Source organism: Triticum dicoccoides, chromosome 2B (assembly GCF_002162155.2).
Source record: "Triticum dicoccoides isolate Atlit2015 ecotype Zavitan chromosome 2B, WEW_v2.0, whole genome shotgun sequence".
Taxonomy (NCBI): Eukaryota; Viridiplantae; Streptophyta; class Magnoliopsida; order Poales; family Poaceae; genus Triticum; species Triticum dicoccoides.
In genome coordinates, this window is record NC_041383.1 from 474275167 (window position 1) to 474300428 (window position 25262).

The window sequence follows — 25262 nt, forward strand, 5'->3', positions numbered from 1 at the left end:
GGTTCTTTCTTTGCACTCATCAATGGAAATTCTCATGGCTTACAGAGACTCATTCATATCATGCTTAGGTGGAATAGATCTAAGTTTCAAAGAATCAACATCAAGATAAATTATATCCATGTTCCTCGCCAACTCATCAATCTTAATCAATTTTTCTTCAATCAAAGCATTGAAATTCTTTTGCAAACTCATAAATTCTTTAACACCATTTTCAAAATCAGAGGGCAACTTATTAAAATTTTCATAAGAGTTGTTGTAGGAATTACCATAATTATTAGAGGAATTACTAGGAAACAACCTAGGATTAAAATTGCCTCTATACTGTTGTTACCAAAATTGTTCCTACGAACAAAATTCACATCCATAGATTCATTATTATTCTCAATCAAAGTGGACAAAGGCATATCATTAGGATCAGAAGAAACACTTTTATTAGCAAACAATTTCATAAGTTCATCCATCTTTCCACTCAAAACATTGATCTCTTCAATCGCATGAACTTTTTTACTAGTGGATCTTTTGGTGTGCCATTGAGAATAATTAAATATAATATTATCTAGGAGTTTAGTAGCTTCTCCTAAAGTGATTTCCATAAAAGTGCCTCCCGTGGCCGAATCTAAAAGATTTCTAGAAGCAAAATTCAATCCAGCATAATTTTTTTGTATAATCATCCACAAATTGAAACCATATGTAGGGCAATTACGTATCATTAATTTCATCCTCTCTCAAGCTTGTGCAACATGCTCATTATCAAGTTGCTTATACGTCATAATATCGTTCCTAAGGGAGATGATCTTAGAGGGAGGAAAATACTTATAGATAAAAGCATCTTTACTCTTATTCCATGAATCAATACTATTTTTAGGCAAAGAAGAGAACCAAGTTTTAGCACGATCTCTAAGAGAAAACGGAAATAGCTTCAATTTAACAATATTATTATCCACATCTTTCTTCTTTTGCATATCACACAAATCAACGAAGTTGTTTAGATGGGTTGCGGCATCTTCCCTACGAAGGCCAGAAAATTGATCTTTCTTAACAAGATTCAACAAAGCGGTATTAATTTCACAAGATTCAGCATCGGTAGTAGGAGCAATCGGAGTGCTAATAAAATCACTGTTGTGGGTATTGGAAAAGTCACACAATTTAGTATTATCTTGAGCCATCGTGACAAACGATCAATCCAACATACAAGTACACAAGAAGCAAGCGGAAAGAAAGGAATAGAAGAGGGGCGAAGAAAAGGCAAAAGGTTTTCAGAAATTGTTTTAGAAGTGGGGGAGAGGAAAATGAGAGGCGAATGGCAAATAATGTAATGCAAGGGAGAAGAGTTTATGATGGGTACTTGGTATGGCTTGACTTGGCGTAGATCTCCTCGGCAATGGCGCCAGAAATCCTTCTTGCTCCCACTTGAGCTTGCGTTAGTTTTCCCTTAAAGAGGAAAGGGTGATGCAGCAAAGTAGCATAAGTATTTCCCTCAGTTTTTAGAACCAAGGTATCAATCCAGTAGGAGACGACACACAAGTCACCGAATACCTGCACAAACAATCAAGAACCTTGCAACCAACGCGATAAAGGGGTTGTCAATCCCTTCATGGTCACTCGCAAAAGTGAGATCTAATAGGGATAATAAAGTGAATATTTTTGGTATTTTTGTTGTATAGATTGGAAAGTAAAGATTGAAAAATAGTGAACGAGATTCAACAATATGGAAAAGAGATGCAATATAATGGAAAAGAGACCCGGGGGCCATAGGTTTCACTAGTGGCTTCTCTTGAGATAGCATGTATTACGGTGGGTGAACAAATTACTACCGAGCAATTGATAGAAAAGCACATAATTATGAAGACATCTAAGGAAATGATGATGAACATAGGCATCATGTCTGCGTTAAGTAGACCAAAACGATTCTGCATCTACTACTGTTAGTCCACACATCGACCGCTATCCAGCATGCATCTAGAGTACTAAGTTCATAAGAATGGAGTAACGCATTAGGCAAGATGACATGATGTAGAGGGATAAACTGAAGCAATACTATATAAACCCTATCTTTTTATCCTCGATGACAACAATACAATACGTGCCTTGCTGTCCCTACTGTCACTGGGAAAGGACATCGCAAGATTGAACCCTAAGCTAAGCACTTCTCCCATGACAAGAAAGATCAATCTAGTAGGCCAAACTGAACCGATAATTCGAAGAGACTTGCAAAGATATCAAATCATGCATATAAGAATTCAGGGAAGAACTAAATAATATTCATAGATAATCTTGTTCATAAATCCACAATTCATCAGATCTCGACAAACACACCGCAAAAGAGTATTATGTCAAATAGATCTCCAAGAACATAGAGGAGAACTTTGTATTGAGAATCAAAGAGAGAGAAGAAGCCATCTAGATAATAACTATGAACCCGAAGGTCTGTGGTAAACTACTCATGTTTCATCGGAGAGGCAATGGTGTTGATGTAGAAGCCCTCCATGATCGATTCCCCCTCGGCAGATCGCCGAAAAAGGCCCCAAGATGGGAACTCACGGGTACAAAAGGTTGCGGCGGTGGAAAAGTGGTTTCGTGGCTCCCCCTGATGTTTCTAGGGTATAAGAGTATGTATAGGTGAAAGAACTATGTCGGTGGAGCTACAAGGGGCCCACGAGGGTGGGGGGCGCACCTACCCCCCTGGGCACGCCCTCCTGCCTCGTGGACGCCTCATGGCATCTCTGACTTCAACCCCAAGTCTTCTGGTTTGCTTTCGGTCCAAGAAAGATCATCGCGAAGGTTTCATTCCGTTTGGACTCCATTTGGTATTCCTGCTCTGCAAAACTCTAAAATAGGCAAAAAAACAGAAACTGGCACCGGGCCTCATGTTAGTAGGTTAGTCTCAAAAATAATATAAAAGAGCATATTAAAGCCCATTAAACATCCAAAACAGATAATATAATAGCATGGAACAATCAAAAATTATAGATACATTGGAGATGTATCAATGGGCCACATTGGGCCTTAGTGGAGAGAGAGAGAGAGGGGCGGCTAGGGCAGTCCACGCGCCCCTCCCCCTTGGGTCCGAATTGGACTAGGGAAGGGGGGCGGCACCCCCCTTTCCTACTCCCTCTCCCTGTCCTTCCGCCCCCCTCTCTCGGGAGGTGGACTCCTACTAGGACTTGGAGTCCTAGTAGGACTCCTCTCTCCCAGGCGCGCCTACAGGGGCCGGCCAGCCTCCCCCTAGCCTCCTTTATATACGGGGGTAGGGGGCACCCTAGAACACACAAGTTTCTCTTATCCGTGTGCGGTGCCCCCCTCCACAATTACACACCTCGATCATACCATCGTAGTGCTTAGGCAAAGCCCTGCACCGGTAGCATCATCGTCACTGTCGTCACCCTGTCATGCTGAGAAACTCACCCTCATCCTCAACTGGATCAGGAGAACAAGGGTCATCGAGCTGAATGTGTGCTGAACACGGAGGTGTCGTACGTTCGATACTTGATTGGTTGGATCGCGAAGAAGTTCGACTACATCAACCGTGTTATTGTTTCCGCTTTCGGTCTACGAGGGTACATGGACACACTCTCCCCTCTCGTTGATATCCATCACTGAGAACCCACAAGTGTAGGGGGTCGCCACAGCTTTCGAGGGTAAAGTATTCAACCCAAATTTATTGATTCGACACAAGGGGAGCCAAAGAATATTCTTGAGTATTAGCAGTTGAGTTGTCAATTCAACCACACCTGGATAACTTAGTATCTACAGCAAAGTATTTAGTAGCAAAGTAATATGATAATAAAGGTAACAGTAGCAAAAGTAATGTTTTTGGGTTTTGTAGTGATTGTAACAATAGCAACGGAAAAGTAAATAAGCGAAGCACAAGATGTGAAAAGCTCGTAGGCAATGGATCAGTGATGGATAATTATGTCGGATGTGATTCCTCATGTAATAGCTATAACATAGGGTGACACAGAACTAGCTCCAATTCATCAATGTAATGTAGGCATGTATTTCGTAAATAGTCATGCGTGCTTATGGAAAAGAACTTGCATGACATCTTTTGTCCTACCCTCCCATTGCAGCGGGGTCCTAGCGGAAACTAAGGGATATTAAGGCCTCCTTTTAATAGAGAACCGGAACAAAGCATTAACACATAGTGAATACATGAACTCCTCAAACTACGGTCATCACTGAGAAGTATCCCGATTATTGTCACTTCGGGGTTGTCGGATCATAACACATAATAGGTGACTATAGACTTGCAAGATAGGATCAAGAACACACATATATTCATGAAAACATAATAGGTTCAGATCTGAAATCATGGCACTCGGGCCCTAGTGACAAGCATTAAGCATAGCAAAGTCACAGCAACATCAATCTCAGAACATAGTGGATACTAGGGATCAAACCCTAACAAAACTAACTTGATTACATGGTAAATCTCATCCAACCCATCACCGTCCAGCAAGCCTACGATGGAATTACTCATGCACGGCGGTGAGCATCATGAAATTGGTGATGGAGGATGGTTGATGATGACGATGGCGATGAATCCCCCTCTCCGGAGCCCCGAACGGACTCCAGATCAGCCCTCCCGAGAGAGATTAGGGCTTGGCGGCGGCTCCGTATCGTAAAACTCGATGAAACTTTCTCTCTGATTTTTTTCTCCGTGAGACGGAATATATGGAGTTGGAGTTGAGGTCGGCGGAGCCTCAGGGGGCCCACGAGACAGGGGGTGCGCCCAGGGGGGAGGGCGCGCCCCCCACCCTCGTGGACAGGGTGTGGGGCCCCTGGTCTTGATTCTTTCTCCAGTATTTTTTATATTTTCCAAAAAGTGCCTCCGAGGATTTTCAGGACATTCCGAGAACTTTTGTTTCCTACACATGAAACAACATCATAGCAGTTCTGCTGAAAACATCGTCAGTCCGGGTTAGTTTCATTCAAATCATGCAAGTTACAGTCCAAAACAAGGGCAAAAGTGTTTAGAAAAGTAGATACGTTGGAGACGTATCAACTCCCCCAAGCTTAAACCTTTGCTTGTCCTCAAGCAGTTCAGTTGATAAACTGAAAGTGACAAAGAAAAACTTTTACAAACTCTGTTTGCTCTTGTCATTGTAAACATGCAAAGCCATCATTCGGGTTTCAGCAAATATTATGAACTAACCATACTCACAATAACACTTAGGTCTCACAATTACTCATATCAATAGCATAATCAGCTAGCGAGCGATAATAATAAAACTCGGATGACAACACTTTCTCAAAACAATCATAACATGATATAACAAAATGGTATCTCGCTAGCCCTTTCTGAGACCGCAAAACATAAATGCAGAGCACCTTTAAAGATCAAGGACTGACTAAACATTGTAATTCATGGTAAAAGAGATCCAGTCAAGTCATACCCAATATAAACTAATAATAATGAATGCAAATGACAGCGTGCTCTCCAGCGGGTGCCTTTTTAATAATAGAGTGATGACTCAACATAAAAGTAAATAGATAGGCCCTTCGCAGAGGGAAGCAGAGATTTGTAGAGGTGCCAGAGCTCGATTTTAAAATAGAGAGTGAATAACATTTTGAGCGGCATACTTTTGCTGTCAACGCAACAACTATGAGATGGTTGTGTCTTCCATACTACATGCATTATAGGCAGTTCCCAAACAGAATGGTAAAGGTTTATACTCCCCCAACCACCAACAAGCATCAATCCATGGCTTGCTCGAAACAACGAGTGCCTCCAACTAACAATAGCCCTGGGGGAGTTTTGTTTAATTATTTTGATTTGCTTTTGATCTTTTTGGATCATGGGACTGGGCATCCCGGTTACCAGCCCTTTCTCGTGAATGAGGAGCTGAGTCCACTCCTCTTGAGAATAACCCACCTAGCATGGAAGATATAGGCATCCCTAGTTGAAACATGAGCTGCTCGAGCATACAAAACAGAATTTCATTTGAAGGTTTGGAGTTTGGCACATACAAATTTACTTGGAACAGCAGGTAGATACCGCATATAGGAAGGTATGGTGGACTCATATGGAACAACTTTGGGGTTTAAGGAGTTTGGATGCACAAGCAGTATTACCGCTTAGTACAGGTGAAGGCTAGCAAAATACTGGGGAGCGACCAACTGAGAGAGCGACAACAGTCATAAACATGCATTAAAATTAATTTACACCGAGTACAAGCATGAGTAGGATATAATGTACCATGAACATAAATATCATGAAGGTTATGTTGATTTGTTTCAACTACATGCGTAAACATGTGCCAAGTCGAGTCACTCAATTCATTCAAAGGAGGATACCATCCCATCATACCACATCATAATCATTCTAATAGCATGTTGGCACGCAAGGTAAACCATTATAACTCATAGCTAATCAAGCATGGCACAAGCAACTATAATCTCTAAATGTCATTGCAAATATGTTTACTTCATAATAAGCTGAATCGAGAATGATGAACTCATCATATTTACAAAAACAAGAGAGGTCGAGTTCATACCAACTTTTCTCATCTCAATAAGTCCATCATATATCGTCATTATTGCCTTTCACTCGCACGACTGAACGATGTGTATAATAATAATAGTGCACGTGCATTGGACTAAGCTGGAATCTGCAAGCATTCAACTCAAGAGAGAAGACAAGGTAATATGGGCTCTAGGTTAAATAAACAATCATGCATATGAGAGCCACTAAGCATTTTCAATATGGTCTTCTACTCTCGACCCCCAAAGGAAAGAAAAGAAAAGAAAACTATTTACACTGGAAAGCTCCCAACAAGTAAGAAGAAGAACGAGAAATCTTTTTGGGTTTTCATTTTAATTACTACTACAAGCATGGAAATTAAACTAACTAATTTGTTTTGGTTTTTCTTAAGGTTTATCAAACACACAAGAAGAAAACTAGAAAAAGAAATTTAAACTAGCATGGATAATACAATGAAAGAGTATGAGCACCGACGACTAGTGTGTGAACATGAATGTAAAGTCGGTGAGAAATACGTACTCCCCCAAGCTTAGGCTTTTGGCCTAAGTTGGTCTAATACCAAGGACCACTGCTACTCTTCCCAGTGTACTGGGAAGTGTAATCGGGATGCCACTGGCTAGCCATCTCCGGATCCCACTGGAAAGATGATGCACGATAACGGTCCAGTGCAGGTTCCGGCTTAGGTTCAGGTTCTCAAGTGGATTCTTGGCCTCGATGAGCGTACACCGCCTCCGTTGTAACAAGAAAATTATTTGCAATCAAATCAAACAACAAAGGCGCAGGCAAAATAATAGTCTCATTGTGTTTCTTATTAAACCTAAGGTTATATAAGAGCATCTTCTCTTTGTTGTCAACAATAAACGCGTGTGCTACCATGCTCTTGTAATCTAAAATGTAAGGAGGTAATTTTGTCTTCTCTTTCTCATGGTGCCTAATAGGTATCTCAAAATGTCTAGCAAGACGTGAAGCATAGATACCTCCAAATATGGGGCCTTTTGTACGATTCAGGCTTAGCCGTTTAGCAATGACGGCACCCATACTAAAACTATTGTCTCCAAACAAGGCATGTTAAGAATGATAATATCATGAACATTAAAGTTTCCACTATTTCCCCGACCAATCAAGCATCTACTAGCAAATATGGCAAAGTAGCGTAAAACAGGAAAGTGTATGCTAGAGATTTTTGCCTCGGAACCTTTCTTTGGCTCCTCTACAGCTATAGTGTTAACAAAGCCATCCACATATTTACGATGTGGTTACTCTAATTCTCCCTCAAAGGGTATCCTACATACCGCGCAAAAATCAAGTAAAGACATTTCTCTGAATTCATCATATAAATGAAATGATACTAAAGGCGGTGACTTCTTAGGATAATAATAAATTTTTTGCACGAAAGTATTGGTAAGTAAGAGATACTGATCCATCCGGACATGGAGGAAATCGGTAAGGTCCGCATTCTCGATCAAAGAATAAAAATCTTCATGAAGTCCAGCTTCTTTCAAGAAATTATCACACGGCCGTACTTCCGCTAGGCGAGGAAGATTATACTTGGCTTTTTCCTTCTCTTTAGCTTGTTTTTCCTGAGAACCTTGGCTAGAAGAGCCCCTCAAAAGTCTCCTTAACATTTTTTTGAAATTTTCTGAAATTTTAGTAACTTCAAAATAAAAGTGAATAAAAGTTAACAAGAATGGTAGCAAATACTCCTACAAGTGCCTAGAGCCTATATCATGCATTAGAAATGCTTGGGACGTCATAAATTTAACATCCAATCTTAAGAACATGGTCACCTGTGCAGCAAAAATTTGCAATGAATAAAGCACTAGAACAAAAACTATTTGGACCAATGGAGGAGTCACATACCAAGCAACAATCTCCCAAAGCAGTTTTGTGAATGGAGCTTTGAGCAAAGAGATCGAAAATCGCAGCAAAATGAGCTAGAACTCGTGCTTGAGCTGGATGTGGATTTTTTTGGGTAGAAGATGAAGTGTGTGGGTGCTGGTATAAGTGGAGGGGGCCACCAGGGGCCCACGAGAAAGGGGGCGGGCCCAGGGGGTGGGCACGCCCTCCACTCTCGTGGCCTGGTGCTTGCCCCTCCTGTAGTGATTTCAGTGCTTAAAATCCTCAAATATTCCAAAAAATTATACTCAATTTGCAGGGCATTTGGAGCACTTTTATTTTCGGGATGTTTTTTATTACACATATAATTCAGAAGATAGACGGATAATAATATTTTTGATTTATTTATTCTAAATAACATAAAGTAAAAAGAGGGTACAGAAGGTTGTGCCTTCTAGTTTCATCCTTCTCATGATCATTAAAATGAATCCACTAACAAGGTTGATCAAGTCTTGTTAACAAACTCATTCCGAATAACACGGAACCGAAGAAATTTCGAATAACACTAAGTTACCTCAACGGGGATATGAAAATCCCCAACAATAAGAATATCATATTTTTTCTTGACAGTAGGGAGAGGAAATTCAAAACCTCCAATAATAATAGTTGGAACTTTTCCAATGGAATTGATGCTATGAACTTGAGATTGTTTCCTCGGAAAGTGTACCGTATGCTCATTACCATTAACATGAAAGGTGACATTGCCTTTGTTGCAATCAATAACAACCCCTACAGTGTTCAAAAAAGGTCTACCAAGGATAATCGACATACTATCGTCCTCGGGAATATCAAGAATAACAAAGTCCGTTAAGATGGTGACATTTGCAACTACAACAGGCACATCCTCACAAATACCGACAGGTATGGCAGTTGATTTGTCAGCCATTTGCAAAGATATTTCAGTAGGTGTCAACTTATTCAATTCAAGTCTACGATATAAAGAGAGAGGCATAACACTAACACCGGCTCCAAGATCACATAAAGCAGTTCTAACATAATTTCTTTAATGGAGCATGGTATAGTTGGTACACCCGGATCTCCAAGTTTCTTTGGTATTCCACCCTTAAAAGTGTAATTAGCAAGCATCGTGGAAATTTCAGCTTCAGTATCTTTCTTTTGTTTGTAATGATATCCTTCATATATTTAGCATAAGGGTTTACTTTAAGCATATCAGTTAAGCGCACACGTAAGAAGATAGGTCAAATCATTTCAACAAAGCGCTCAAAATCCTCATCATCCTTTGTCTTGGATGGTTTAGGAGGAAAGGGCATGGGTTTCTGAACCCATGGTTCTCTTTCTCTACCGTGCTCCCTAGCAACAAAATCTCTCTTATCATAACGTTGATTCTTTGATTGTGGGTTATCAAGATCAACAGCAGGTTCAATCTCTACATCGTTATTTTTGCTAGGTTGAGCATCAACATGAACATTATCATTAACATTATCACTAGGTTCATGTTCATCACCTGATTGTGTTTCAGCATTAGAGATAGAAATATCATTGGGATTCTCAGGTGTGTCTATAATAGGTTCACTAGAAGCATGCAAAGTCCTATCGTTTTTCTTCTTCTTCTTTTTGGAAGGACTAGGTGCCTCTAAATTATTTGTCTGAGAATCTTGCTCGATTCTCTTAGGGTGGCCTTCAAGATACAAAGGTTCCTAAGTCATTCTACCAGTTCTAGTAGCCACTCTAACAGCAAAGTCATTTTTATTATTTAATTCATCAAGCAAATCATTTTGAGCTTTAAGTACTTGCTCAGCTTGAGTAGCAACCATAGACACATATTTGCTAATGAGTTTAAGTTCACCTTTAACTCTAGCCATATTATCGCTTACGCGTCCTATCTCGAAAGCATTATTCTTTAACTATATACCAACATAAGCATTAAAATGTTATTGTCTAGCCACAAAGTCATCAAATTTATCCAAGCATGGGCTATGAAATTTAGTAGAGGGAATTTCAACTTTATCATATCTATAGAGAGAATTTACCTTTACTACCTGTGTCGGGTTATCAAGACAATGTGGTTCTTCAACAGGCGGTATATTAAGACCATGTATTTCTTCAATAGGTGGTAAATTCTTAACATCTTCAGCTTTAATACCTTTTTCTTTCATTGAATTATTTGCCTCTTGCATATCTTCAGGAATGAGAAATAAAACACCTCTCTTCTTCGGACTGGGTTTAGGAATAGGCTCAGGAGTTGGCTTAATTTGTTCAAGAATTGCCTCAGGAATTGGCTCAGGAAGAGTCCAATTATTTTCATTAGTCAACATATTATTCAACAATAATTCAGCTTCGTCAACTGTTCTTTCCCTGAAAACACAACCAGCACAACTATCCAAGTAGTCCTTGGAAGCATCGGTTAGTCCATTATAAAAGATATCAAGTATTTCATTTTTCTTGAGAGGATGATCAGGCAAAGCATTTCGTAATCGGAGAAGCCTCCCCCAAGCTTGTGGGAGACTCTCTTCTTTGATTTGCACAAAATTATATATTTCCTGCAAGGCAGCTTGTTTCTTATGAGTAGGGAAATATTTAGCAGAGAAGTAATAAATCATATCCTGGGGACTACGCACACAACTAGGAGCAAGAGAATTATACCAAGTCTTAGCATCACCCTTTAATGAGAACGGAAATATCTTAAGGATATAAAAGTAGCGAGATTTATCATCATGAGTAAACAGGGTAGCTATATCATTCAACTTGGTAAGATGTGCCACAACAGTTTCAGATTCAAGGCCATAAAAAGGATCAGATTCTACCAAAGTAATAATTTCAGGATCGACAGAGAATTCATAATCCTTATTAGTAACACAGATAGGTGAAGTAGCAAAAGCAGGGTCAGGTTTCATTCTAGCATTAAGAGACTGCTGCTTCCATTTAGCTAATAACTTTTTAAGATCATATCTATCATTGCAAGCAAAGATAGCTCTAGCAGCTTCTTCATTCATAACATAACCCTCAGGAACAACAGGCAATTCATAATCATTCGGAGAACCTTCATCATCACTATCATCAATAATAGCATCTTCAATAATTTCATTCTCTCTAGCCCTAGCAAGTTGTTCATCAAGAAATTCACCTAATGGCAAAGTAGTATCATGCACAGAAGTAGTTTCATCATAAGTATCATGCATAGCAGAAGTGGCATCATCAATAACATGCGACATATCAGAATTCATAGCAGTAGCAAGTTTAGGTGTCACAAATTTACTCATAACAGAAGGAGAATCTACTGCAGAGCTAGATGGCATTACCTCCCCTCATAGTTGAGGGATAGATCTTGGTTTTAGCGTCTTTCAAGTTCTTCATAGTGATCAACAGATATAAATCCCAAGTGACTCGGAGAATAGAGCTATGCTCCGCGGCAACGGTGCCAGAAATTAGTCTTGATAACCCACAAGTGTAGGGGATCACAATAGCTTTCGAGGGTAAAGTATTCAACCCAAATTTATTGATTCGACACAAGGGGAGCCAAAGAATATTCTTGAGTACTAGCAGTTGAGTTGTCAATTCAAAACCACCTGGATAACTTAGTACCTGCAGCAAAGTATTTAGTAGCAAAGTAATATGATAATAAAGGTAATGGTAGCAAAAGTAATGTTTTTGGGTTTTGTAGTGATTGTAACAATAGCAACGGAAAAGTAAATAAGCGAAGCACAAGATGTGAAAAGCTCATAGGCAATGGATCAGTGATGGATAATTATGTCGGATGTGATTCCTCATGTAATAGCCATAACATAGGGTGACACAGAACTAGCTCCAATTCATCAATGTAATGTAGGCATGTATTCCGTAAATAGTCATGCGTGCTTATGGAAAAGAACTTGAATGACATCTTTTGTCCTACCCTCCCGTTGCAGCGGGGTCCTAGCGGAAACTAAGGGATATTAAGGCCTCCTTTTAATAGAGAACCAGAACAAAGCATTAACACATAGTGAATACATGAACTCCTCAAACTACGGTCATCACCGAGAAGTATCCCGATTATTGTCACTTCGGGGTTGTCGGATCATAACACATAATAGGTGACTATAGACCTGCAAGATAGGATCAAGAACACACATATATTCATGAAAACATAATACGTTCAGATCTGAAATCATGGCACTCGGGCCCTAGTGACAAGCATTAAGCATAGCAAAGTCATAGCAACATCAATCTCAGAACATAGTGGATAATAGGGATCAAACCCTAACAAAACTAACTTGATTACATGGTAAATCTCATCCAACCCATCATCGTCCAGCAAGCCTGCGATGGAATTACTCACGCACGGCGGTGAGCATCATGAAATTGGTGATGGAGGATGGTTGATGATGACGATGGTGACGAATCCCCCTCTCCGGAGCCCCGAACGGACTCCAGATCAGCCCTCCCAAGAGAGATTAGGGCTTGGCAGCGGCTCCGTATCGTAAAATGTGATGAAACTTTCTCTCTGATTTTTTTCTCCGCGAGACGGAATATATGGAGTTGGAGTTGAGGTTGGCGGAGCCTCAGGGGCCCATGAGACAGGGGGGCACCCCCCCCCCCACCCTCGTGGACAGGGTGTGGGGCCCCTGGTCTTGATTCTTTCTCCAGTATTTTTCATATTTCCAAAAAGTGCCTCCGAGGATTTTCAGGATATTCCGAGAACTTTTGTTTCCTACACATGAAACAACATCATAGCAGTTCTGCTGAAAACAACGTCAGTCCGGGTTAGTTTCATTCAAATCATGCAAGTTAGAGTCCAAAACAAGGGCAAAAGTGTTTGGAAAAGTAGATACGTTGGAGATGTATCAATCACCTAGGTAGATCTTGCGTGATCGTAGGAATTTTTTGAAATTATCGCAATCCCCAACACACTGGCCCTCTACTACTCGGGCCCCTTCCAGGACATCTTCAAAGTACCTCTCTGGCTTCCGGTGATTCTTGCCCTCGGGCGGACCTGCGGTTGCCACTTCGGTGGTCTTCATCTTCTCCATTGCATCTTGACGCGGGCAAAGGCCATCCGGGCACCTTCTATGCAGGCCGGCCGCTTTATGGCGTCGATCCGAGGACGCGCGTCAACAAGCCGCTTCACGAGGCCGAAGTAGCTAATGGGCATGGGCTCGGCTAGCCAAAGTTGGACTATCAGATCCTTCATGGCCAAGTCGGCCACCCTATGCAGCTCGGTCAGCTGTTTCAGCTGGTCGCTGAGGGACGTCGGATACTCTGGCGCAAGATACTGCGACCAGTACAGCTTCTCGATCGAGCTCCCCTCTTCGGCTCGGAAGAACTACGCGGCGTTGGCAACACTCCTCGGAAGATCCGCAAATGCGCCTGGAGAACTCGAAACTCGGGTCAGCAAGATATACCTTCTACTTCCAAATTTACTTGCAAAAGAAAGGCCTTACCAGCCACTATCTGCCTCGCCTGCTGGATCTCCTAGCGAGCGCTCTGGGATTAACCCGGGCCTCTTTGACGTCCTAGAGAGCCTTGGCGAGTTCGGATGCTTGGTCCAAGTCTTCTGCTCCAAGGACTCGCACTTAGTGATGGCGTCCTTGAGCTCTTGCTCGACTACGGCCTGTTGGGGAACGTAGCAGAAATTCAAAATTTTCCTACGGGTCACCAAGATCTATCTATGGAGAAACTAGCAATGAGAGAGAGGGGAGTGCATCTACATACCCTTGTTGATCGCTAAGCGGAAGCGTTCAAGAGAACGGGGTTGAAGGAGTCGTACTCGTCGTGATCCAAATCACCGGAGATCCTAGTGCCGAACGGACGGCACCTCCGCGTTCAACACATGTACAGCCCGGTGACGTCTCCCATGCCTTGATCCAGCAAGGTGAGAGGGATAGGTTGAGGAACACTCCGTCCAGCAGCAGCACAACAGCATGGTGGTGATGGAGGAGAGTGGCAATCCAGCAGGGCTTTGCCAAGCACCGCGAGAGACGAGGAGAAAGAGAGGTAGGGCTGCGCCAGGGAGAGGTGGAAACTCTTGTGTTTGCAGCCCCATAGTCCTCAACTATATATAGGGGAGAGGGGGTGGGTGCGCCCCCCTTTAGGGTTCCCACCCCAATGCATGTGGCAGCCCTAGATCCCATCTAGGGTGCGGCCAAGGGGAGAGGGGGGAAACTTGCCCCCCAAGTAAGGTGGAAGCGCCCCCTCCCCAAACCCTAGGCGCCATGGGCCCTTGTGGGGGGCGCACCAGCCCACCTAGGGCTGGCCCCCTCCCACACTTGGCCCATGCAGCCCTCCGGGGCCGGTGGCCCCACTTGGTGGACCCCCGGGACCCTCCTGGTGGTCCTGGTACGTTACCGATAACACCCGAAACTTTTTCGATGACCAAAACATGACTTCCCATATGTAAATCTTTACCTCCGGACCATTCCGGAACTCCTCGTGACTTCCGGGATCTCATCCGGGACTTCGAACAACACTCAGTAACCACGTATATCTATTCCCTATAACCCTAGCGTCATCGAACCTTAAGTGTGTAGACCCTACGGGTTCGAGAACCATGCAGACATGACCGAGACATTCTCCGGTCAATAACCAACAGCGGTATATGGATACCCATGTTGGCTCCCACATGTTCCACGATGATCTCATCGGATGAACCACGATGTCAAGGACTCAATCAATCCCGTATAGAATTCCCTTTGTCTAGCGGTATTGTACTTGCCCGAGATTCGATCGTCGGTATCCTGATACCTTGTTCAATATCGTTACCGGCAAGTCTCTTTACTCGTTTCGTAACACATCATCCCGTGATCAACCCCTTGGTCACATTATGCACATTATGATGATGTCCTACCGAGTGGGCCCAGAGATACCTCTCCGTCAACCGGAGTGACAAATCCCAGTCTCGATTCGTGCCAACCCAACAGACACTTTCGGAGATACCTGTAGTGCACCTTTATAGCCACCTAGTTACGTTGTGATGTTTGGTACACCCAAAGCATTCCTACGGTATCCGGGAGATGCACAATCTCATGGTCTAAGGAAATGATACTTGACATTAGAAAAGCTTTAGCATACGAACTACACGATCTTTGTGCTAGGCTTAGGATTGGGTCTTGTCCATCACATCATTCTCCTAATGATGTGATCCCGTTATCAACAACATCCAATGTCCATGGTCAGGAAACCGTAACCATCTATTGATCAACGAGCTAGTCAACTAGATGCTTACTAGGGACTTTGTGTTGTCTATGTACCCACACATGTATCTGAGTTTCCTATCAATACAATTATAGCATGGATAATAAACGATTATCATGAACAAGGAAATATAATAATAATAACTAATTTATTATTGCCTCTAGGGCATATTTCCAACAGTCTCCCACTTGCACTAGAGTAAATAATCTAGTTCACATCGCCATGTGATTAACACTCACAGGTTACATCTCCATGTGACCAACATCCAAAGAGTTTACTAGTGTCACTAAACTAGTTCACATCATCATGTGATTAAGACTCAATGAATTTTGGGGTTTGATCATGTTTTGCTTGTGAGAGAGGTTTTAGTCAACGGGTCTGCAACATTCAGATCCGTATGTACTTCGCAAATCTCTAGGTCATATTATAAATGCTGCTTCCACGCTCCACTTGGAGCTATTCCAAATGGTTGCTCCACTATACGTATCCGGTTTGCTACTCAGAGTCATTCGGACAGGTGTTAAAGCTTGCATCGACGTAACCATTTACACCGAACTCTTTATCACCTCCATAATCGAGAAACATGTACTTTATTTACTCCAAGGACAATTTTGACCGTTGTCCAATGATCCATTCCTGGATCATTCTTGTACCCCTTGACTGACTCATGGCAAGGCACACTTCTGGGGAGGTACACAGCATAGCATACTATAGAGCCTACGTCTGAAGCATAAGGGACGACCTTCGTCCTTTCTCTCTCTTCTGCCGTGGTCGAGCTTTAACTCTTAACTTCATACCTTACAACTCAGGCAAGAACTCCTTCTTTGACTGATCCATCTTGAACACCTTCAAGATCATGTCAAGGTATGTGCTCTTTTGAAAGTACCATTTAGCGTTTTTGATCTATCCTCATAGTTCTTGATGCTCAATGTTCAAGCAGCTTATTCCAGGTTTTCTATTGAAAAACACATTTCAAATAACCCTATATGCTTTCCAGAAATTCTACATCATTTCTGATCAATAATATGTCAACAACATATACTCATCAGAAACTCTATAGTGCTCCCACTCACTTCTTTGGAAATACAAGTTTCTCATAAACTTTGTATAAACCCAAAATCTTTGATTATCTCATCAAAGCGTACATTCCAACTCCGAGATGCTTACTCCAGTCCTTAGAAGGATTGTTGGAGCTTTGCATACTTGTTAGCATTCTTCAGGATTGACAAAACCTTCTGGTTGTATCACATACAACCTTTCCTCAAGGATATCGTCGAGGAAACAATGTTTTGACATCCTATCTGCAAGATTTCATAAATCATGCAGTAATCGCTAATATAATTCCAACATACTCTTAGCATCGCTACAGTTGAGAAAGTCTCATCGTAGTCAACTCCTTGAACTTGTTGGAAAACATCTTAACGACAAGTCGAGCTTTCTTAATGGCGATACTTACCATCATTGTATGTCTTCCTTTTAAAATCCATCTGTACCCAATGGCCTTACGACCATCAAGTATTTCTTCCAAAGTCATGGATCCTCTCTCGGATTTTATGGCCTCAAGCCATTCGTCGGAATCCGGGCCCACCATCGCTTCTCCATAGCTCATAGGTTCATTGTTGTCTAGCAACATGACCTCTAAGACAGGATTGCGTACCACTCTGAAGTAGTACGCGTCCTTGTCGACCTACGAGGTCTGGTAGTGACTTGATCCGAAGCATCATCATCACTATCATCAGCTTCCACTTCAATTGGTGTAGGTGCCACATGAACAACTTCTTGTGCCCTGCTACACACTGGTTGAAGTGATGGTTCAATAACCTCATCAAGTCTCCACCATCCTCCCACTCAATTCTTTAGAGAGAAACTTTTCCTCGAGAAAGGATCCGATTCCAGAAACAATCCCTATTGCTTTCGGATCTGAATTAGGAGGTATACCCAACTGTTTCTGGGTGTCCTACGAAGATGCATTTTATCCGCTTTGGGTTCGAGCCTATCAACCTGAAACTTTTTCACATAAGCGTCGCATCCCCAAACCTTTAAGAAACAACAACTTAGGTTTCTCCAAACCATAGTTCAAACGGTGTCGTCTCAACGGAATTACGTGGTGCCCTATGAAAGTGAGTGCGGTTGTCTCTAATGCCTAACCCATGAATGATAGTGGTAATTCGATAAGAGACATCATGGTACGCACCATATATATTCAATAGGGTGCAACTATGATGTTCGGACACACCATCACACTATGGTGTTCCAGGCGGTATTAATTGTGAAACAATTTCCACAATGTCTTAATTGCGTGCCAAATCTCGTAACTCAGATACTCATCTCTATGATCATATCATAGACATTTTATCCTCTTGTCACAATGATCTTCAACTTCACTTTGAAATTACTTGAACCATTCAATAATTCAGACTTGTGTTTCATCAAGTAAATATACTCAACATCTACTCGAATCATCTGTGAAGTAAGAACATAACGATATTCACTGCATGCCTCAGCACTCATTAGACTGCACACATCAAAATGTGTTACTTCCTGCTATCTTGTTCCATCTTACTGAAAACGAGGCTCTTCAGTCATCTTGCCCATGTGGTATGATTTGCATATCTCAAGTGATTCAAAATCAAGTGAGTCCAAACGATCCATCTGCATGGAGTTTCTTCATGCGTATACACCAATAGACATGGTTCGCATGTCTCAAACTTTTCAAAAACGAGTGAGTCCAAAGATCCATCAACATGGAGCTTCTTTATGTGTTTTACATATGACTTACATGGCAGTGCCACAAGTAAGTGGTACTATCATTACTATCTTATATCTTTTGGCATGAAAATTTGTATCACTACGATCGAGATTCAATAAACCATTCCTTTAGGTGCAAGACCATTGAAGGTATTATACAAATAAATAGAGTAACCATTATTCTCCTTAAATGAATAATCGTATTGCGATAGACATAATCCAATCATGTCTATGCTCAACGCAAACACCAAATAACAATTATTTAGGTTTAACACCAATCTCGATGGTAGAGGGAGCATGCGATGCTTGATCACATCAACCTTGGAAACACTTCCAACACATATCGTCAGCTCACCTTCAGCTAGTCTCCGTTTATTCCGTAGCTTTTATTTCGAGTTACTAACACTTAGCAACCGAACTGGTATCTAATATCCTGGTGCTACTAGGAGTACTAGTAAAGTACACATTAACATATATATATCCAATATACTTTTATCAACCTTGCCAGCCTTCTCATCTACCAAGTATCTAGGGTAATTCTGCTCCAGTGGTTGTTCCCCTTATCACAGAAGCACTTAGTCTCGGTTTTGGGTTCAACCTTGGGTTTCTTCACTGGAGCAGCAACTGTTTTGCCATTTCATGAAGTATCCCTTCTTGCCCTTGCCCTTCTTGAAACTAGTGGTTTTACCAACCATCAACAATTGATGCTCCTTCTTGATTTCTACTTTTGCAGTGTCAAACATCGCGAATATCTCAAGGATCATCATATCTATCCCTGATATGTTATAGTTCATCACGAAGCTCTAGCAGCTTGGTGGTAATGACTTTGGAGAAACATCACTATATCATTTGGAAGATCAACTCCCACTCGATTCAAGTGATTGTTATACTCAGACAATCTGAGCACAAGCTCAACGATTGAGCTTTTCTCCCTTAGTTTGCAGGCTAAGAAAATCGTCGGGGGTATTATACCTCTTGACGTGGGCGCGAGCCTGAAATCCCAATTTCAGCCCTCAAAACATCTCACATGTTCCGCGATGTTTCGAAATCGTCTTTGGTCCCTCATCTCTAAACCGTTTAACTGAACTATCACGTAGTTATCAAAATGTGTATGTCAAATGTTCGTAACATCCACAGACAACGTTCGTGGTTCAGCACACCGAGCGGTGCATTAAGGACATAAGCCTTCTACGAAGCAATGAGGACAATCCTCAGTTTACGGACCCAGTCCACATAATTGCTACTATCAATTTTCAACTAAATTTTCTCTAGGAACATATCTAAAACAGTAGAACTAAAGCGCGAGCTACGACATAATTTTCAAGAATCTTTTGACTATGTTCAGGATAATTAAGTTCATCTTATGAACTCCCACTCAGATAGACATCCCTCTAGTCATCTAAGTGATTACATGATCCGAGTCAACTAGGCCGTGTCTGATCATCACGTGAGACAGACTAGTCATCATCGGTGAACATCTTCATGTTGATCGTATCAACTATACGTCTCATGCTCGACCTTTCGGTCTCTTGTGTTCCGAGGCCATGTCTGTACATGCTAGGCTCGTCAAGTCAACGTAAGTGTTTCGCGTGTGTAAATCTGGCTTACACCCGTTGTATGTGAACGTTAGAATCTATCACACCCGATCATCACGTGGTGCTTCGAAACGACGAACTTTCGCAACGGTGCAGAGTTAGGGGGAACACTTTCTTGAAATTTTAATGAGGGATCATCTTATTTACTACCGTCGTTCTAAGCAAATAAGATGCATAAACATGATAAACATCACATGCAATCAAAAAGTGACATGATATGGCCAATATCATTTTGCTCCTTTTGATCTCCATCTTCGGGGCTCCACGATCATCATCGTCACCGGCATGACACCATGATCTCCATAATCATGATCTCCATCATCGTGTCTTCATGAACTTGTCTCGCCAACTATTACTTCTACTACTATGGCTACCGGTTAGCAATAAAGTAAAGTAATTACATGGCGTTGTTCAATGACACGCAGGTCATACAATAAATTAAGACAACTCCTATGGCTCCTGCCGGTTGTCATACTCATCGACATGCAAGTCGTGATTCCTATTACAAGAACACGATCAATCTCATACATCACATATCATTCATCACATTCTTTTTGGCCATATCACATCACATAGCATACCCTGCAAAAACAAGTTAGACGTCCTCTAATTGTTGTTTGCATGTTTTACGTGGTTGCTGTGGGTTTCTAGCAAGAACGAATCTTACCTACGCAAAAAAACACAACGTGATATATCAATTGCTATTTACCCTTCATAAGGACCCTTTTCATCGAATTCGATCCGACTAAAGTGGGAGAGACTGGCACCCGCTAGCCACCTTATGCAACAAGTGCATGTTAGTCGATGGAACCTGTCTCACGTAAGTGTACGTGTAAGGTCGGTCCGGGCCGCTTCATCCCACAATACCGTCGAAACAAGATTGGACTAGTAATGGTAAGCATATTGAACAAAATCAACGCCCACCACTACTTTGTGTTCTACTCGTGCATAGAATCTACGCAATAGACCTAGCTCATGATGCCACTGTTGGGGAACGTAGCAGAAATTCAAAATTTTCCTATGAATCACCAAGATCTATCTATGGAGAAACTAGCAACGAGAGAGAGGGGAGTGCATCTACATACCCTTGTAGATCGCTAAGCATAAGCATTCAAGAGAACGGGGTTGAAGGAGTCGTACTCGTCATGATCCAAATCACCGGAGATCCTAGTGCCGAACGGACGGCACCTCCGCATTCAACACACGTACAGCCCGGTGACGTCTCCCATGCCTTGATCTAGCAAGGAGAGAGGGAGAGGTTGAGGAAGACTCCGTCCAGCAGCAGCACAACGGCATGGTGGTGATGGAGGAGAGTGGCAATCCAGCAGGGCTTTGCCAAGCACCGCGAGAGACGAGGAGAAAGAGAGGTAGGGCTGCACTAGGGAGAGGTGGAAACTCTTGTGTTTGCAGCCCCATAGTCCTCAACTATATATAGGGGAGAGGGAGTGGGTGCGCCCCCCTTTAGGGTTCCCACCCCAAGGGGTGCGGCAGCCCTAGATCCCATCTAGGGTGCGGCCAACGGGAGAGGGGGGAAACTTGCCCCCCAAGTAAGGTGGAAGCGCCCCCTCCCCAAACCCTAGGAGCCTTGGGCCCTTGTGGGGAGCGCACTAGCCCACCTGGGGCTGGTCCCCTCCCACACTTGGCCCATGCAGCCCTCTGGGGCCGGTGGCCCCACTTGGTGGACCCCCGGGACCCTCCCGGTGGTCCTGGTACATTACCGATAACACCCGAAACTTTTCCGGTGACCAAAACAAGACTTCCCATATATAAATCTTTACCTCCGGACCATTCTGAAACTCCTCGTGACTTCCGGGATCTCATCCGGGAATCTGAACAACATTCGGTAACCACGTATATCTATTCCCTATAACCCTAGCATCATTGAACCTTAAGTGTGTAGACCCTACGGGTTCGGGAACCATGCAGACATGACCGAGACGTTCTCCGGTCCATAACCAATAGCGGGATCTGGATACCCATGTTTGCTCACACATGTTCGACGATGATCTCATCGGATGAACCACGATGTCAAGGACTCAATCAATCCCGTATAGAATTCCCTTTGTCTAGCGGTATTGTACTTGCCCGAGATTCGATCGTCGGTATCCTGATACCTTGTTCAATCTCGTTACCGGCAAGTCTCTTTACTTGTTCCGTAACACATCATCCCGTGATCAACCCCTTGGTCACATTGTGCACATTATGATGATGTCCTACCGAGTGGGCCCAGAGATACCTCTCCGTCAACCAGAATGACAAATCCCAGTCTCGATTCGTGCCAACCCAACAGACACATTCGGAGATACCTGTAGTGCACCTTTATAGCCACCCAGGTACGTTGTGACGTTTGGTACACCCAAAGCATTCCTACGGTATCCGGGAGTTGCACAATCTCATGGTCTAAGGAAATGATACTTGACATTAGAAAAGCTTTAGCATACGAACTACACGATCTTTGTGCTAGGCTTAGGATTGGGTCTTGTCCATCACATCATTCTCCTAATGATGTGATCCCGTTATCAACGACATCCAATGTCCATGGTCAGGAAACCGTAACCATCTATTGATCAACGAGCTAGTCAACTAGAGTCTTACTAGGGACTTGGTGTTGTCTATGTACCCACACATGTATCTGAGTTTCCTATCAATACAATTATAGCATGGATAATAAACGATTATAATGAACAAGGAAATATAATAATAATAACTAATTTATTATTTCCTCTAGGGCATATTTCCAACACGGCCACCCGAGCCTCATGTTGGCGGCGGGCAGTTTGCTCCGCCTCCAGTTCCTTCGCCGTCTTATCAGTGGCTGCCCTATTCACCTCCACCTCCTTCTTGGCCTGGGCAAGCGCGCTCTTCTGGGATTCTGTCAGGACCCCGATCCTAAGTCATACCGATCTAACATGTAACACATCATATCACTTTGCGGCCTCACGCACGGTATTCCCACGGGTGCCCTCTTACCTGGCCCGCTACCGTTTGTGTCTTTTGTCTCATGTATATGATAGTGTCGCTAACATCCATATGACAAAGAACCCGGGCCGACATGACTAGTCGTAAACCCAAGGTGGTGCTAACTTACAGGGACATGCATACGTGACCCAGCAACGAAGGTGTTGATCAACAACATATGAACCCAAGTCGTAGCAAGCTACAAGGACTTAAAGGAACTACGCGTGACATTTCCCCATAAGGGACAGACACAGGAACGAAGAAGGACACATGCTGGCCAGCCTAAGTGTTCCGGAGCAGTAGCAAGCTACCATGGCTAAGTGGAAGCACTAGGAGACATTTCCCAGTAAGAGAGGCTACCAAGAGTAAACAACTAGGTTGTCGGATCCTACACATACCAAGCATTTCAATAACATACACACAATATGCTCGATATGTGCAAATACAACATGGCATCACAACAAAACTCTACGACTCAAAGTATTTATTCATTAGGCTCCGAGGAGTCAAGCATTACAAACATGGTCTCATGACCCAACATTCAGAGCATACAAGCAATCTAAGCATAACATGTTTGAGTACAGACAACTACAAATGAAAAGGGCTGAAAAGCCTGACTATTTACAAGATCCTGCCGAGGGCGCAAGATCGTAGCTATGGTAACAAGCTAAACGTCGAAGTCCATGCGGAACTACTAGTGAGACTGAAGTCCCTCTGCAAAAACATAAATTAAGCAAACATGAGTACAAATGTACCCAACAATACTTACATCAGAACTAACTACATATGCATCAGCATCAACAAAGGGATGGTGGGGTTTAACTGCACCAAGCCAGCTTTGACTCAGTCGCTAAGCTGAACTACGACTGCAAGAAACTCTTTTGAGGTGGCGCACTCGAGTCCACATATTCGCCGTGTCAATACACCACTATGGATCTGCTCCCGTCTCCCTACGAGAACGCCATCCATAACACTCACGCTTATCTTGCGTATCTTAGAGTATCCACTTTCACTTTTCTATGAACTGTATAGGCAACCCAGAGGTCCTTTACCGCGGACGCGGCTATTAGAATAGATGATGTTAACCCTATAGGGGTATACTTCTTCACACACGCTCTCACCACTTACCGCCATGTACACGTCATGTATCTCGGCAACCTTCAAGCCGAAGCCTAGTGAGGGTGTCGGCCATGACCTGACTAACCACACAAGTCTCTAGTCCAGGTTTACAGCCTATTCAGGTTCCATCCGCAGGGAGTCCGGCCGAAGTTTCCACATACGGCCCCAAACGATGTGAGCAGGGTTCCCGACGCACCAAACGGGCGTCCCGGTACACCGTGCCACGTGCCTACTGCATCACAGCCCATTCCTCGGGTCAGTGCTATGCATGGCCTCCAGCATACTACAAACACTAGAAACTACTTGCAACTCCTGGACAGAGGAAAGGGGGGTTAATAAGTCGAGAGGGGCACTTGAGCATTCCAATGCGTGGTCGTAACTGTTCATGGATCAACAAACATAGAACTCAGTTCCCGAGGACGGTTTCAATGAGACAACCCACCATGTACTCCTACAAGGCCTCTCACCGCTACCTTTACCAAATCGTGTTCACACACTTAGCTCACACACAGTAGGACATGTTCACAACTTTCCAATTCATCCCCGATGAATCAAACCTGACACGACTCTAAGCAATAGCAGGCATGACAAACAAGCATGAATGAGTAGGCACATCAGGGCTTAAACAACTCCTACTCATGCTAGTGGGTTTCATCTATTTATTGTGGCAATGACAGGTCATGCAGAGGAAAGGGGTTCGACTACCGCAGCATGTAACATATGTATTGTTGTTGTCCTAATGTAGTAAAAGAGAGCAGAAGCGAGAGAGTAGGATTGTATCAGAATGAACAAGGGGGTTTTGCTTGCCTGGCACTTCTGAAGATAGCATAGCTCTTATCGGTGTCATCGAGCTCATCGTCGGAACCACGTCTACTCAGAGGGGACAAGCACCGACAAACAAAGAAGAAACACAATCAATGCAATGCAAAAATATGATGCATGATCATGGCATGGAAATATGTTGTGATTTGGGCTAATGCAACAACACGTCATTTTGATTGAAGTGGAATTCAAAGCTACATCAAATTCCAACTCCAAAACTATTATCAAAGTTGTCCTATTCATGTTTCATCCGAAACAGTGAAGTTAACTTGCTAAAACATGCATGAAAACGGTACAGATGGATAAAATGGATTTTTCTGGTCATTTTTCATATATAAGTTATTTCATTCTGAGTTATAGATTAATTTCTATGAATTTTAGAAGTTTAAACCATTTACTGGAATTTCCAGGATAAATAAAAATCCAGAAAATGCATTACTGCATCAGCATGACGACAGCATTGCGTCAGCAGGTTAACGGGCTAGTCCAGGTCAAACCTGACGTGTGGGGTC